Below are 17374 nucleotides of genomic sequence, written 5' to 3'. Positions count from 1 at the left end.
TGGAGCAGCTGCCCTTGGGGACTTGGGATCCAGGTCACACACAGTTAAATGGCAGTGGAAGAAGATGTATGTAACAATCAACAGAAGAAATGTCACAAGGCAAACTGGCCATCTTAGTAATAAGAGCTTCCATTTATTGCTAACTGCAATGTGTGCCCCTCAGTTTGATAGGTATTTATTTTATAGGCTTGATCTCATTAAATTCTCACGACAAGCTTCTGGGATTACTGAAGGTCATACAGCTGGTAAGTGGTGATTAATTGTCGGAGGAGTGGTGTGAAGAACATAAATTATGGAGCAGTTTGGAAAGAGCGAAGCCTGTGGATAGAGAGTGGTCTGGAAAGGCTCTGTGGGGGAGGAGAAAGTTAAACTGGGTCCTGAGCATAGAAAGGATTTGTGGGAGAGGGGAAGAGGGAAAGGGAGGGCCGATGGCAAAGGCAGCCTTGGTGAGGGGATGCAGGGAGTGAGTGAGGTCCCAGGTAAAGTACGAGTCAGAGCCAAGGGCAAACACCCAAGCTGTGGAATTGTGAGGCTAGGGAGTGATGAAGGGGAACGACACACCAATAATCATTCTCAGGAAACGAAAAGGATAAAAAGTCAATGGACACTCCATGGCTCACCTGTGGCCTACTGCCAAAGAGAAGAGAAGAGAAAATGACTGGAAGACTCTGAAAGCAATTTGTGTCAAGAGCCTTACAAAGAAGTATATATCCTTTCATCCAGGAATCTCACTTCTAGGATTTACCCAAAGAAAATTTCAGAGACAGACTGAAACCTGGAACCAACTAAATGTCTAATAGTAGGGAAATCATTGAATACATTATGGTACATCTGCATGACTAAATGTTATATAGTTTTTACAGAACATACATTTGAAGAATATGTAATAATAGCACATAATGTCAGGTAAAGAAGCAGAATGCAAAACTGCAGTACAGAAGTTCTTAATTTTATTTGTTAAGAACTTATTACATGAAATTGTATGTGTGTACACATAAACAGAGGAAAAGATCAAAAGAAAAGATAGTGTATTTAGTGTAGTTAGCATCACATGGTAGGAATATGGGTCATTTAGTTTCATTTTAAACTTCAATATTTACCAAGTTTTGTTCAGTGAATACCTACTTTTACAGTAATCAAATGCTCATTTTATTTTATTTTTTTGCGGGGGGGTTAACAGGGATTGAACTCGGGGCACTTGACCTTTGAGCCACATCCTCAGCCCTAGTTTATATTTTATTTAGAGACGATCTCACAGAGTTGCTTAGTGCCTTACTTTTGCTAAGGCTAGCTTTGAACTCGCAATCCTCCTGCCTCAGTCTCCTGAGCTGCTGGGATTATAGGTATGCGCCACCTCTCCTGACTTGAAATGTTCATTTTTAATTGAAAATCTCTGAACACTAAACATATCTGCTTTGTCTTTAAAGACAATTCATTATCTATTCCCCCACGCCCCCAACACAAATAGTCCAACTAAATGATTGTTCCATGGTTGCTGCATCCACAGAGTCTGGAAGTTTGTGCAAACCTGGTTTGCCCGGGTTCCCACGTAAAGCTTCCTGTCTCCTGGCTTCCACTGCATTGCAAACACTGAAGTTTCCCATTAATGTTCTGTGTAGTCATTTAGATAAATTGTCTTCCTCAGTGTCATAAATCCTAAATGAACAACACTCTCATTTCAGAGGACAGGCACCAAAGCTTCTTTCAAACTTGAAGATGTATGTGTCTGTGGCTTTCAGAATGCCAGGGGTCCTTCATCAATATCTGCAGGGCCTTCCCAAGTGTAGGAATGTACCGTGTCTGGCAGAAAGACATCACTGTACTTGGATCGCTAGTTTTCACCTTTATCCTTCCTGTTGGATGTTTATTTTTCTTCCTTCCTCTGAAATAGTTGAAATATTAACAGAGTAAGAGAGGCAGTACATTAAATATAACTTGATCAGAACCCCTCCTGTCTTCACCCTCATTGCTAGAGTGGCAACAGAAAGGTTAATAACTAAAGAGAGGCCCCCCACGCACTTAACCACAGTGCAGCACCCTATCACCAGGTGACAATTAGAAACCTTCCATGAATGCCAATGACGAGTGATCAAACAGAGCTTTGCCCAAACCAGGCAGACCACTGCATTAGCTCAGCTCTCCATTCATCATGGAACTGACAGCCTGCTGAGCTCAAGGTTGAGTACGCAGCTCTGCCTTTCTGTGTTACCCAGTGAAATGGTCCATGCTGCTAGGACTGAATGGGAGAAGAGTTGGGGAGGGAATGAAGGAAATGAAACAGGCTTGTCTTGGGCGTGCTTGGGCAACAGTTCAAAGTGTCTGAGACTTGAAGAGAAATGTTGCATAATGATCTTGCTTGTTCCTGCTTGCAACTTTCTGGCTCTCACACAGGGATGGTCCTACCTCAAACAACTTTCACTTTTTGGAGGCAGCATGACAAACTGGAGCAAACACTTAGTCAGTTATAAGACTTTGGACAAGTCACTCAGGCCTGTTTTCTCATCATCCATAGAGTAAATGGGCTGGATGAGAGTAGCAGTTTTCAACCTGGGCTCCTTGGGGCGCTGAGTTCCACAGAGCTGCCTTAGACTCTGCCAGGTATGCTTCCTGAGTGTGCATGCGGTGGGTAGACAGGTAAATACTAAACTCTATTGCTCCATGAGAGCTTATTGAATTATATTTGTAGACTACTTTAAATGGGCGGATTGTGGTCTTACCCATGAATCTCATTTGATCCTCACAATTTTGTGAGGTAGTCAGGACTGTTGTGACCTTCTGCTCTACTTACTGAGTAACAAAACACTCCAAATTTGATGGCATAAGATAACCATTGTATTATGGATTCTTTGAGACAAGAATTCAGATGGGCACAATAGTAAATGCTTTTCTTTGCTCCTTGATGTCTGGGACATCTACTGGAAGACTCCAAGGCTGGGGGCAACTCAAGAGCCAGGGGCTAGACTCATCAGGATGTGTATTCATTTACATACCTGTCAGGGGGAACCTCAGGTGAACTATTGATTGGAATACCAACACATGGCCTCATTCTATGGTCTCATCACTGGCTGGTTTGGGCTTTCTCACACAATGTAAACTGAATCCCAAAAGCTATTGTCCCATTTTTATAATTAAACCTCAGAAGTCACATAATATTGCTTCTACCATGCCCTAGTGATTGAGGCAATCCCAAATCACCCAGCATCAAGGAAGAGGACATGATAGGAGAAGAATCAGTGTCACGGTGCAAGAAGAACATGTGGAATGGGAGATAGCTTTGGAAAATACGATCTGCCAAGTTCTCTTCATTTGAAAGATGAGGAAACATGAGGATTAATATACATCTCTTAAGAGTAGAACTGCGACTAGAACTGATTCCTTCAAATTTGAGCTCTTTCTTCACCATGCTGCTTTGGGCTCTTCATTTTTTCTTTCTGAGTTAACTCGTTAATTTAGTAAATAGATTGATTCAAGTATGAACCTTTAATATGAAAGTACACAACCAGTCTCAGAGAACAATATCTTCTAGTGAATGGAACATTTTGATCTGATCTGTTCACAGAAAATTGGGATGGAAAATGTATATAACTTCCATTAATGTTAAGGTAAAGGCAAGGGTTATTTGTGTCTCTTTCTAGCCTCCAGCCCAATATCAGGAACATAATCAGCACTTAGTAAAGGGTTGTAGTTTCTGTTTACTTGTTTTTGTTTTATGAATTGACATTTAAAATATTTTCCAAAGTCAAAGCCATGTAAGCCACTCTTTAAGTTTGCCTTGGTGGTTTCTATGTGAAGTTTATTTTTATCTTTATCCATTCTCACAACACCTAAGTATGTATTTCCAATTTATCAACAAGAAAAATGAGAGCTAAGCAATCAAGAGAGAGCCAAGAACACAGGGTGGAGTCTGAAAAATAGAGTTTGACTCTGGGGAAGTTGTGAAGTGGAAAATTTTTCATTGATCCAGCAGCCATTTACTGGGACTTGGAAATGCCTGTTTCTATGTTCAACATAGAATCCAGAGGTGAGGCAAGTATTCTCTCTCTCACTGAAATCCTCACATTCTAACGAAAAAGATAAACAGCACAATCAGTGCTGAAAGGGAGCCTGAACGAAGTGGTGATGGAACACAGAGGGAGCAGCAGTGGACACTGCCTGGGAGATCAGATGGCTTTACAGAGGAGAACCTGTACCTGGAGGGAGAGGTGAAAGCTGCCTAGGCAGAGACAGTGGGGGTAGAAAAAAGTCCTGAGCTTAAGGAATGCACACAGGACACAGGGGCACGAAAGGACATGATGTATCTTAAGAACAGTAGGCAGTTGGTCCATGTTGGAAGTTAGGTGTAATGGGTGAGCAGACAAGCAGGGGAGGAGACTGGAAAAGTAAGTAAGTCGATTGTCAAGGAGTGTCAGTGGCATTCCTAGTTATTCTATTTCTCTGAATGTTCCCTTCTTCATAATCCCACTTATCCTCACTTCTGAGTCCCTGCTCCCTTGGTCTCTGGATGAAAATTTAATTATCTCAAGAGCTGCTAAACACTTCTTGCAATAAAGTACAGTACATCCCATAATGATCAACTTGCAGAACTACTATTCTTTGCATACAGCAAGCCAAACTCCCAGGCATGGGGCAGAATGTAAATGTTAACAACCTCCTAGGTCATTGCCAATAAAACTCCTTCATGGCTGCCTAAATAACAGGCATTGTCCAGTGCCTCCAGCTAGAGTAATAACCCCAGCTTCTACTGCCTGAATGAGAGGAGCGTTGATTCTCTATGTGAGAACAAGCAGGTTAAAGTGATGTTCAAGGAACCCAGACCTTACCAACACACGAACACAGTGCCTGCACAATGCTGCAAGGGAGGGAGGAGGACCTTCCCATGGGGTGATTGGTTTCCTTTCCTTGTTGATTGGCATCAGGTGCTGCTTGACCTCTTGACTCCTCAGAGCTTGTTTTCATGTCCCACTTTTTGCTGTCCTCCAAGTCTAACTCACCTGGTACTAGAAGGCAGTTGGCTGATCACGGAGGTGCTAATATCTTGATGATATTTTTTTCCTCAGTTACCCCTCTAACCTCTTATTCCCACCATTCCTCACCACCTGACCACACTGATGGCCTCTCCACCCTTGACTCACCTCTTGAGCTCTGGTTTCCTGATCACACTTGCTGATTGGCTTTGCTCCAAGGATTGTGTCCTGTGACTCTGGTTGTCAAGGCCACTTTCTGCCCATTTATATGTCCAATCTATCCAACTGCTTCTTGAGCATTACTTCCCCAGAGGATTGACATCACATCATCATGCTGTTTCCTTTTGTTCCCCTGATATGATCCCTTGGCTAGGAAAGAAGTTCTTGTGTACTCCCCTGAATCCAAGCCTCTGCCTGTGCCTGGCCTGAGTTGCCAGACTATGTTTTATCCTTTGCTTAAAACTCTACCAAATTCCTTTCTAAATGTTCCTATTGTTTCCTTTGGAGCAGAGGCCTTCTCTGCCTTCACTGTGCAAACTGTGCACCCTGAGTTGGAATCCAGTGAGAGCTCCAGTCCTTGCATCTCAAGATTACTCATTGTCATGCTCAGTCAATGTCTATGGCTACTGATATCCCCTTAGAGACCTTGAATTCTGGGTTCTGAATTTTTATTTGTCTGTCTCATCTATGGTTACTGTACTTCATTTTCCTACATGGACTTTCTGTTTCTATCTGTTGCTGTGTCTACCATCCCACTGATTAATGCCAGGGTAGGCCCAACTGCTGTCAACCCCAAATCTCAGTAGCTTAACATAAGAATTTTTTTGTTGTTGTTTTTGTGCCGGGGATTGAACCCAGGGCCTTGCCTTGTGCATGTGAAGCAAGCACTCTACCAAATGAGCTATATCCCCAGCCCCAAGAATGGTTTCTTTCTAATTTACACCAGTTTGTGTGTTCAGTAGTGTACTATATGGTGATTCAGGGGCCTACTTCTTCCATCCAGTGACCTTCTCCATTTTCTAGGAACTTGAAATCCTTAACTGCTTCCTTTGTGTCCAGATAGCCAGTAGATGAGGGATGCAATGAGTAGGTGAGGTAGCAGTCAGGAGTTTTCTGGGGCTGGTCAAGAAGTGGCACTCATTACTTCTGTCCTCATCGCTGGCTAGAACTAGTGAACTAGTAGCTGGCCTCATTTAAAAATGAAACCTTCCTGAGTGTCAAGAGGAAATAAAATGCTCTAGGACACAAGTAGCATTGGCTCTGCTACTTAGGAAAGTATCTGTTTTCTAAGGTCCATCTCCTCCCAATCCAGTCCACTCCTTCATTTTGTTCAGTCTAAAATGATCTGGTCTCCTGAGAAGACCTCTAAGAAGTGGCAGAAGATGTGAAGTAGACATCTACCTTCTTACTACCTGAGTAGAAGGTGGATCCCATGGAAAGGCCCTCTAGGGAGAACCTCAAGCTGACATAATATTGCAAATTGGACTCTTTTTGACAAATGACAGCCTTTCATTTCTTCCAGGAAATATTCTTTTTCTCCTCCTGGGGACTTGTTCAGAGAAGAGATATCCAAGTGATACATGCTTTGCAAATATCTAGATGGAGGAGAAAAAAATGGCACAAGGAAAAATTTAGACAATGTAGATCACCATGGAAACAATCTTTAGAACACACAAAGGGGGAGGAATCATTGTTAACATGGTTCATATTTTGAAGAGGTATCTAATCACCAAATTCAATTTAAGACCCTTCAATCATGCTATCTTCAAAGTGCTGAGGTTGTTGTGACCACAGAGCACAAGCTGATTTTCAGGAAGCCCTTTTCTTACCCATCTAATCATCTTTAATGAAGATAATGCTTTAATGAAGGCAACTTACTGTTATCCCATTGGTTAATTTGAAATCAGTAAAAGGTCAAGTTACCATTAACACAGCAAATTTACTCAGTTATTCCAGGAGTATTTTTGTTCTGACAGCAGAGACTTATAAGAATATGGCAAAGATGCATATTTGTTGAAATGTGCACAAGGAAAACAGAAGATTTGTCTTTTATATGTCATTTGAAAGAAAAAGGGAAACTTCTTCATTGCACAAAAGCAGTTTTTCTTAGACTTTTCTGCCCTAACATATGTGAAAGTACCTACAGGTATGGATGATACTCTGGCAATAATACAAAATCATTATAGCTGTTTAACCAAAACCTCTGGAGGTTGCAAATAAGCAGTTTGTTCCAAGGACTTCTAAAGCTATGTCAGAAGAAGGGCAGTGGCTCTTGAAAACAAGGCTTCAGAAATGGAGAGTCACTACAGTCCATGTGTTGGCATGGGAATGTAGAGTCTGTCCACTATTACCTGCCCACTATTACCTATCCACCTTCACAGGCATGGGAATGTAGAGTCTGTCCACTATTATCTGCCCACTAGTCTCTGAGAGCTCCCACACTGTCTGTCTATTCCCCAGTTTCCCAGTCTTCTTGGGAAAAACTGAGTGTCTTCCTCATTTGCAGGCAAAGCCATAGTCTGATCTTGCAGTCCCAGGATCACAAATCATGAAATGTATGCCCTGAAGTCTTCTAGAATATATATTTGTGCTCTGTTTCCTGCTTTCCTTGGCCCTAATTTTCCTAATATGGCCATCCCTTAGTATTTTGGGGGATTGCTTCCAGGAGCCCCTACAGACACCAAAATCCACAGGTGCTCAAGTCCCTTATATAAAATGATTTAGCATTTGCATATAACATATGAACATCCTTCCTTATACTTTAAGGCATCTCTACATTACGTATAATATGCAATACAATGTAAATATGATGTCAATAGTTGCTATACTACATTATTTAGTAGTGTTCAGTTATTCAGTTACATTTTTTCCCATTTATTTTTAATGAGGATGGTTAAACTCATGGGTGGGGAACCTGAGGATACAGAAGACTGATCATATATGTTACATGTGGGTTTGGGGAGAAAAGAGCCTCCCTATAATACAAGAAAAGTCTTGAACAAAGTATGAGATTTCTTTTCTCTTCCTTCTTTCTCCTTCTTTCCTTCCTTCCTTCCTTTCTTCTTTCATTTATTCCTGCAAATATTTGTCAAGCATGTGATATGTACTGGGTATTCTTGCAAGTACCACTATTATTGCTTTTGCATGTCTTTTACCCCTCTCTGTGACTTTTCTTCTTCCAACTTTAGTTACCAGATTTCCTCCTGTCCTCCAACTCTTTGTGACCTCAAAATCTGTTCTCAGGAAAGTTCAGCTAACAGTCGTTTGTTCTTTAGTGCAAATATAAAATTGCCACATTCCTCTTCTTAGAATAATTAGCATTTGACATTTGATCTTCTTTGTATCAAATGATTAGCAGTTGAAAAAAATTGAGACATTAATTTGCAAGCAGGAGTGATATTTTTCAAAGCAGAAGACCTTCTCCAAAACCTTAGAGTCACACCATCTGTTGACCACCCACTTGAAATATGCATGAGGTTGGTCCCTTCCTTTGCTCCTTTTGGTGATCAAAACAGAGGATGGAATTGATCAACCTCAGAAAAACATGCTAACATTGTTCTTAGGGTAAGAGCAGAGAAGCCTGCATAATCCTGCCTCCTACCTAACTCTTCAGACTCTTTCTACATCACTGGAGGAAAGCCACATTGGAATTTTATCAGATCTTTGATCAAAATACCATCTAATCTTAGTATGCCTCTGCATGGAGCATACTACTCATCAACCCCTTCAGCATGCTGATTCCTACCCCTGCCTCGGTACTCACTGCAGATGGTTCTCCTGGGAAGCCTTTTCTGACTCTCAGGGACCTAGAAAGACTAGGATAGGCCCCTTGATACATGAAGTCATAGCACCCAATACTTTTCATAGCACTTATCATGATTGTGCTTCATTATTTGTTTCATGGAAGTATATACTCCATTGACTTAAATCTTCATAGTGGTCTTATCTATCGTTGTGTATCAAATGTGCTGGGCACATAGTACATAACTGGAATGTGTACATGACAAATCTGAAGTACTGTTCCCAAGTCAAAACATCATTGGGAGTTCCCTATTTGGTAATAAAATACTGATTAGTTTTGCCTTGCTGAGTGTTCACCTACTGCTGAGGTCAGTCATCTTGGGATTTGGGGGTTTTTCCTTATTGTCTCATGCCTGGGATGTCCCCACTTCAGTTCAACTTGTGAGATCATCCGGGATTAATCTTTGCAAACACTAGTTTGAGCAGGCTACTTTTATGCTTAAAAGCCTCTCATGCATTGGAGTTGGCTGCAGAATAAAGTTCACATAGATTCTGCTCGGCCTTCAAGCCCTTCTGTGATCGGACCCTGACCTATAATTCTGTATTAACTTACCCTCTGTGGTGAGTTGCTTATTCCATCAGATGTTTTTTTCTTCCACAAGAAGAAACAAGTTTCTGTTTACATTGTTTACTCCATCTAAAATGCTCCCTGCTCTTCTGTTTATCAAGCTTCTACCCAGTTTAAGAGTATAACTTGCTGGGCATGGTGGCACACATTTGTAATCCCAGTGGCTGGGGAGTCTGGGACAGGAAGATTGTGAGTTCAAAGCCAGCCTCAGCAATGGTGAGGCACTAAGCAACTCAGTGAGATCTTGTCTCTAAATGAATTACAAAATAGAGCTGGGGATGTGGCTCAGTGGTCAAGTGCCCCTGAATTCAATCCCTGCTCCACCCCACCACCTCCAATTAAAAAAAAAGTATACTTCATTTCCCACTTTCTTTGTATAACAGTCCCTGGCCACTATCATTGGGACTCTTTCAGGTACAAGTACAGAGTCAATCTCAAATAGGTTTAAGTAAAAACAACTTACTGCATGCAAGGTATTGTATATTTCTGATTCTCATCTAGTTCAATTGGCTTTTTTTCAACCCCAAAGGAAAATTACCAGAAAGGTAACAAATATCTCAGGTTTCCTCTGAGAACCATGCAACTTCCTTCATGCAGTTCTGGGGGCTGACCCCACCATCAGTTCTAGGAATGGAAGTTTATCCTTTCTTGGGAAGGTCCTCTCTCCATCTGCTCTCTTCTTCCTTCTGTTCCTCATAGGAACTATGGCTCATAGCTTGCATTCTTCACAATGCTTTATACTTTGCAGCTATCCAATATTTGATTATATTTGACAGTAAGGGGTTGAGGAAAGGGTGGAGAACTAAGATTTTCTCTGGTTTCTTATGGTTCAGACTTAATTTTTGCCCTCAATGCTAAAGAAAATGGAAGGTTTACAACACATTCGTGTTATGGTCATTTAAGCTATGAAGATGCAAATACAGGCTAGGATTGTGGCTCAGTGATGGAGCACTTGCCTAGCATGTGTGAGGCACTGGGTTTGATTCTCAGCACTGCATATAAATAAAATAAAGGTCCATTGACAACTAAAATATATTTTAAAAAGATGCAAATACATCTCAAATATATTTTCTTAGCTGTAGCTCATTTCCTGGTCAACTTGTAAAGTTATTTGATGCTTTTGTTGTATGTATGGCTAATCTATGTGGCTCTTATATATGTAAAAGTTAGACGTGCAATATACCTAACTTGGATAATTGGTTTTCTTTTTATGTGGATTTCCTCACTTTTAATTTAATAAGAGAATTTGTCCTCTCACCGAATATTAATTCACAGTGGTAAGTCTTCAGAAATATATATTATATTATAGAATTCAATCTCCTGCTGTCAAATACACTTTATTCTCACACGGACACTTTATGTTGTCAGATGTCAATTATTTTGACAGGATCCTGAAAGATGGCGTTTTCACATTTTTATTCTTAGCTAATATGGATAGGTAAGAGAATGTTTTCCCCCTCTGTTTTCATAGAAACATATACTTTCCCACAAGATTGGATGAAAGTGGTATGTTTGTAAAGCACTCTAAGCTTTGGGGAGGAAAAGGTTTCCCTACTGCTCAAGACCTACTATTAACTGCCTCCAAATGGCTCCACAGTTGTTGTTATGTCCAATTGCTGTAATGCTCAGAAGGGTCTGAATCTTAAGGCACTGGAAATGCCTTTGTTTCCACCAAGAATGACTTCTTCTACTTTCTTTTGGCATACTGCCACTTGCATTTTGTATGTAGTAAGTTATGGCTACTGATCCATTGTCCTTTGCTTTTTGGGTAATGTTAGTGCCTGATGATTAGTAGGCTGTGAGTTTGTCGGGTATTTTATTTCAGGAGTAGGAGCAGACTGAAACTATTCTCAACACTCTTGTGTTAGCCATCGATTATTGCATAACAAGTGATCTCAAAATAAAATGTCTTTAAACTATAGACATTTATAAACTCACACAGTTTCTTTGAGGAATATGAGAGAGGCTGGGGGCATGTGTGTTCTGGCTCAGGGTCTCTCATGAGGTGATGTCAAGGTGTTGGCCTCAGGTTACAGGCTTAACTTGGCTGTACTAGACTTTCCAAGATAGTTTACTTACACAGGTATTAGCTGGAGGCCTAAGTTTCTGGATTCTTCTTCAGTGTCTTTATGCTTTGGTTACTTCAGAGTGTGTGACCAAAGAAATTAAGGAAGAAGCTTTAGTGCCTCTCATAACCATCTTATAAGTCACACACTATCATTTCTGCTGCATTCTATTCATTAGAAGTGAGTCACTAGGTCTAGCCCAGGCACAGTGGGGGAGGGAATTAATTAAGCTTCACTTCTTGAGAAGTGTATCAAATAATTTTGGGATATATTTTAAAACAGTTCTATTGATTTCCCCCTCTCTGTGACTGGCTATCTGCAATACACAAACCAAAGTCAAGGGTTTAATTAAGGGTCAGCAAATGGAAAGATGAATACTGCTCCCTTAATCTTAGGATAATTCACACAGAATTTCGGCCTTCCAATCTAACCAAATAGGTATCCCCCAACTCTAAAAGGAAGTAAAAGAAGTTGAATTGGAGAGTCAGATTTCTTCTTTCAGTTTTTCAAACAACATTGTCTAATGAGGTCCTTGTGAATATGGAGTGGCCAGGAGGTAGCTATTTCCAAGGTACACTCGGTAAAGCTTCAGAACAGAGACCTAGATGAATAGGTCAGAATAAGGCAGCAGTGGCCATAACTTAGTAAGAAGCACACAGGTTCTGTTCTGCTGCTGGTTGGCAAAGACCAGTCACAGATGGTGACAGTGAGGCTATGAGTAGACAGACCCAGTGCTCGGATCAAGCAAGTGCCAATGCCTCACACTAAAATCATCTGCAGCACCACTGAGAAGTATGCAGGATTCATGAGCAGAATTCTAAGCTTGGATCTCTAAAATAGAGACCAAAGTGGCTCTGGCCCCTTGGTGGCTTTCAGCACAAAACACCAAGAAGGGAGCACTTGGTAACAGATGGAGAGAGTACAGGAACAGAGCGTGACTGTCAGGCCACAGAATGACGCATCGTGCCATAAAGACAGATGGTGAGAGGGTGCCCCCATGAGCAGTGGCTTGCTGCCTTTTCAGTACTCACACTGCCTGTGTACCCTTCACATTGGGGCCTCCTCAAGAGTTGCTACTCCCAAAGCATTTTTATTTAGAAGTCAAATGTAAGTGTGCCAAGCTTTAGTTCAGGCTGAGAACACTTCATACCTTTCTTGTTTTCTCACATTTACTGTCACATAGATTTCTGATACACTAATTAATAAGGTAATCTTATGCGATGATATAATTTATGAGACTGAGTATTGGAGAAAAGATGCCCATAAGATATAGAGTTTTCTTTCTAGTATATTCCTGCCATTAGGACAAGAGCCAAGAGGGTGGGAAGCATAGAATAAACACAGATTTTTGTTTCAAGATACAGATAGAACCTACTTGTCATTATTTAAAAAAATTCATTGGATCTGCTAGTACCAAACATAGAGGCAGACAGGAGGAGTCTACCTTTAAAGGGCTCTACTCTGGTTCTTCTCTAGCTGCATTCCTACTTACGGAAGAGGAGTTCATTAAGCCAAGGAATGTGCCCACCTGGAACTGACTGGAGTTGACTTGACACTTTGTACTTCACTCCAGGTGCTCAGCAGTAAGAATTCCCTGCCTAAAGACCCAGAGTACACTTTCAGAACCTCGGTGGGCTTCTCTCTAGATCCTGAGATATATATACCCCTGAACTTGTGGAATGCCCATGAAATGACTATTTTGGAGGTAGAGAAGTGGAACTAGAGCTTGGACGTGTGGGCTGGAGTATCCACGTTGGGGTTACCTTATAATTTGGGACTGCACTAAGGGAAATAATGGGAAAAGGCTGCCCTGGTGGGGACCATCTCTCCTTAACCTACCTTTTTTTCCCCCCCAGCAGGGTACTGTGAGAAGTCCCATACCAGAATTCTAAATCCCAACATGGTTTTTCAAGTTGTTATCAAAGTATATTTGTAAAAGGATATAATTTTTTTTTGTGTGGTGCTGGGGATTAAACCCAGGGTCTTGTGCATGCAAGGCAAGCACTCTACCAACTGAGCTATATCCCCAGCCCAAGGATATAATTTTTTTTAAAGTCCACAGTTTATTATTTGTCTTATAACTTTGACATATTTAGACATTTGATATGTGGGCCTCCAAGAGTAACTTATTCCTGGGTTCTACAAATGCTAGGGTTGGTCCTGGTTTCCCATTTAATACAAAATCAAGCCAAATCAAAGTGGCTTGGTATTTAACGCCTTTTACTCTTTAATTCCTTTCTGATCTGATCTCCCACTACTTTTCTATAGGAATCTATCTACCAAACTGGCCAACTCACAGGCTCAGCCCTCATGCTTTTCTCTGTGCTTAGGTTCACATCATTTTCCCCCGAAGGCCTCCATTTCTACCCTATATTTGTATGGTCAACCCACTGTCTTTCCATTCGATTCAAGACTTACAGCCATGACCCCCCCCGGACTCTTCTAACAGTTTTTGTCTGAGCCAATTATTGTCACTAAAGTGTGCAACTGTGTATTATGCACAAGGTGTGGTTATAAGATAGGTAACATCAATACCCAACAGTTTTCAAACCAAGAAAGGTGACTGGGGAAAAAAGATAAACGAGTATCTAGAGATTCAAAAGGTGAATAGCCAGATACTAAAGAAGCCAGTCAGCATTGCCAGTTGCAGAAAGGTTAAAGATGGCCCCAAGTAGACCACCAATAGGAAAGAGGTTTTTTGAAACCATTGACAGGAGCAGACTGTGTGGGAAAAAGCAACATTGCAGCAGAGAAAAATAAGAGATGAAAACGTGGAGACAGTAAATATACTTTAATGTTTCTTAAAAAGAGTGATTCTCAGAAGAAAGGAGATAGGGCAGGTTGAGTGGGTAGAAGAGGTAAGGTGGTTTTGTTCTGTTCAAAGGTTGGGGGAGACTGAGTATATCTGTGGGAGAAAGGAGTCAGCAAATGAAATTGATAATCTGGAAAGCTGATTAAACCAAGTCTGGGCATGGCTGCGATCCTGTGCACAGGTGCAGGGGTTAACCTTGATGAGGAGAAAGAGCACTTGCTGTGGTAAAACCAGAAAGGAGAGGAAGATGAATGAAGGCCACAGGATAGGCATAATAATGAAGAGTCTATACTTAAGTGTAAAGGGATTGGCTCTCATTGTAGAGGAAAGGTTAAAAAAACCCAAGTTTCTGGGGCCGGTCCAAATTTCATATATTTAAATATCACAGTCTTCATTCATTCCTTTCATATGTATTCAGTGCTCTGTGTGTGCCAAACACTATTGGCCACTTGGGTCTACAACGTTACTTTTCATATAATTTGTGAATTTGTTATGTTGGTGACTCAAGTGAGATTTTTTACTCTATAGGAAGGCTTTAAGTAGAAACAAATGCATGAATCACAGGAGTCCTTTGTCAAACCAGATGTCCCGGGCAGGGGCTTGGAAAACTTGGGCATCTTAACAATTGTCACCCTGTTTGTAGTAGAGAGGGAGAAGAGGCCGAAATGGGGGAAAGAGGGGAGTTTTAATCTGAATTAAATGGAAGTTACTAGGCGGGCAACCCAAGGCAGATACACATTCAACCTGGAAGATAAGAAATCCCCGCGCCACTTCAGGTCTCGCTGTTATCAAAGGTGAGCCTCGTTTATCCCAGTGTAGGACCGACTAGTTCCCCAAACCATGTGTATCTACGGCGGCCGAGCAGGACCAAACGCTAGCAAGGCACGTCATCCATACCTCGCCCCCAAAGTCCATCTCCTCCGACTACTTCAGGTCTCTGCTACCTTTGCCCGTGGGTTATTGATGAAGGGTGGGGCGGATCACCTTTCCTCTCGTACAATAGGTCACAGTAGGTTTCGAGTCCCTCCTCCTGAGCTGCCGCCAACAGGCTGCCGGCGCTGTCACTCGAGGAGCGGCCGCGGCCGCCCCTCGCCGCGGCCCCGCCCCTCGCCGTGGCGGCGATCTCGCGGGAAGAGCGGCGGGCACGGCGGTGGCTTGGTCTCCCGGTTGCGCGCGGAGCTGGAGGTCTCTCCTCACACCAGCGCTTCCTCGCCGAGAGGCTGGAGCTGCGGCACCGCAGGCCTGGGCCACCGTTTACGTGCCGCCTCCTTTTCCTTCTCAGGGCTCCCAGTCTGCTTGCCACCCGACGCTGCTCAGGTGAGGGAGCCCAGCGCGCGTCTCCGCGGAGGAGCGGTCCAGGAGCGGCGACACGGAGCCGCCGGGGCAGGCGGGCTCCCCACGGGGGCGGCTCCTGGGGCTGCGCTGCGCTGCCTGGTGGGCGCGAGGCTTAGCGGGGCTCTGGAGTGCGGTGGGCGAGGAGGCGCTGCGGTGGGATCCGGGGGCGGGCGCCGAAGCGCGGTTTAGCGGGTGAGGGGACTCTCGAGGTGAGGGGGAGGTTTGTTGGGGGGTCCTGGGGCTCTTCTGGCTTTGAGTGGGGGTGAGTGGCTGCAAAGAGGGTCCCTGGTGTTCGGGGTCGGGGGAGATTTGTCAGATCTTAAGATTCCTTGAGGTGGTATAGCGGGGTTCCGGATCAAGGGGACTGTTGATTGGGGTCTTGGGCTGTTTGGGGGGCAGTGGAAGCAGTTTAGGAAGGTTCCAGGTGTCCGGGGGCAGATCACTGGGGGGATGTCCTTTGAGCGGTGGGGAGCGTCTTCGCATTCCCGAGATAAAGAAGCAGAGTGTCAGGGTTCCGGGGAGAGGGGTGTGTTTATCGCTGTCTCGGGACCCAGAGGGCGGTGTATCTATCTGTTCCGCAAGGGCGGCCGCCTCGGTCCGTGGCTGGAGCCGAAGGGTGTCCCGCCGGTACCAGAGATTATGCTGGGGTTTCTACTTTGCCCAGAGGGTGGCGGTAACTGGGCTTGGTCCCCAGCCTTTTCTTTTTTTTGGGGGGGGGGGGTGGCGACCGGGCTAGATAGTGGGTCCCTGGGCGATCCAGCAGCGTGGGCGCGGTTCAGCAGGCGCTGAGTCTCCTGGGGACCCAAGGGAGCTTTCCTGGCTTTCTTCTTGATCTGGCCCAATTGACTGCCAGTGGCTGTTCAGCATCCTGAAACGGTTTCGATCTGGTCACTCTAGATGAGATTTACTCAATGTTTAGTTGGAGGATTGACCCGTATTGTTGCCTAGTTGTTGAATTAGTGGGTTTGTTCTGCAGTTCTCTTTTCTTTGCTCTGGGATCCCTGTGGGGGCGCGCTGGACTCTGGAGCTGTGGGAGCTGGAGAGTGGCAATACCTTTAACTGGGCATGTGGTCTGTAGGTTCTGTAGGAGGCACGTGTCCGCGAGTTCAGCGAAGATACAGCTCCCAAGCAACTGGAAATTGCTAAGGGCGAGGAAGGCTATGTGATCTTGGCTTTCCTTCCTAGGTGGTCTGCTTTGATGATCCTACATTTTTAGATCTGTCCTGAAGTCTTGCCTGAGTGTAGGCAGAATTAAGTAGTGCTGGAAACGTGTGTTCTGACTTCTGTGTTCTTTGAAAAACATTTGTGGAGAGAGACAAGTTTAGCTTCCAAAAAAACAAACAAACAAACAAACAAAAAACCCCCGTATTGGAATTTGAAGCCCTAAAACTAGATCTTTGCAAAAGCATCTTTTGCAACCTGTTAAGGATGGCTAACAGAGCTCTTTTACAGAATCTTGCTTATCAGTTTTATTGTGAAGGTGTACTTAGTTTTGGATCTTAAAGAGTTCTTGGTGACTAGCCCAATTTAGGTGAGATTTAAATAAACTGACCTGTATGTATGTGTATGTGGTTTAAAAACAAAAGTATAAATCAAAAGTCTGGAATTTACCTGGCATTTCTTCTCCTTAGGGAGTCTATTGTGACAGACAGTGGGGCCTCTACCTATAATAGTTCTGTAAATTTGTAATCTGGGATAAAGGACAAATTTGACTATGCAAAAGCAAAGTCTGCCTCAGACTTTTTCTTATTGACAGCTTTTTTAAAAGGACATTTTATTTCATCTTAGAATCAGAGAGTAGGGATAACATACTGAATTTTTGAATTTT

General features: G+C 43.1%; 1 protein-coding gene and 1 long non-coding RNA gene across 5 annotated transcripts in view; one reads left to right on the top strand and one right to left on the bottom strand.

The window, feature by feature from the left end:
- Window positions 1-928: 928 nt before the first annotated feature.
- On the bottom strand, window positions 929-15359 carry LOC120886380 (uncharacterized). Its single transcript, XR_005729352.2, has 3 exons — window positions 15109-15359; window positions 5133-6559; window positions 929-1882 (listed from the first exon to the last, which is right to left on the bottom strand). It is a non-coding gene; the product is annotated as an uncharacterized LOC120886380 (long non-coding RNA).
- Window positions 15317-17374, top strand: part of Glce (glucuronic acid epimerase) — a 107008-nt gene continuing 104950 nt past the window's right edge. For all 4 annotated transcript variants that reach the window (XR_013438718.1, XM_078049392.1, XM_078049390.1 and 1 more), the window contains exon 1: window positions 15317-15528. The gene's annotated coding sequence lies outside the window, so the exon portion shown is untranslated. The remainder of the gene's footprint in view (window positions 15529-17374) is intronic.

The sequence above is a fragment of the Ictidomys tridecemlineatus genome, chromosome 5 (assembly GCF_052094955.1).
Source record: "Ictidomys tridecemlineatus isolate mIctTri1 chromosome 5, mIctTri1.hap1, whole genome shotgun sequence".
NCBI classification, from domain to species: domain Eukaryota; kingdom Metazoa; phylum Chordata; class Mammalia; order Rodentia; family Sciuridae; genus Ictidomys; species Ictidomys tridecemlineatus.
The sequence above is the reverse complement of the archived record's forward strand: the minus strand, read 5'-3'. Positions and strand labels throughout refer to the sequence as shown.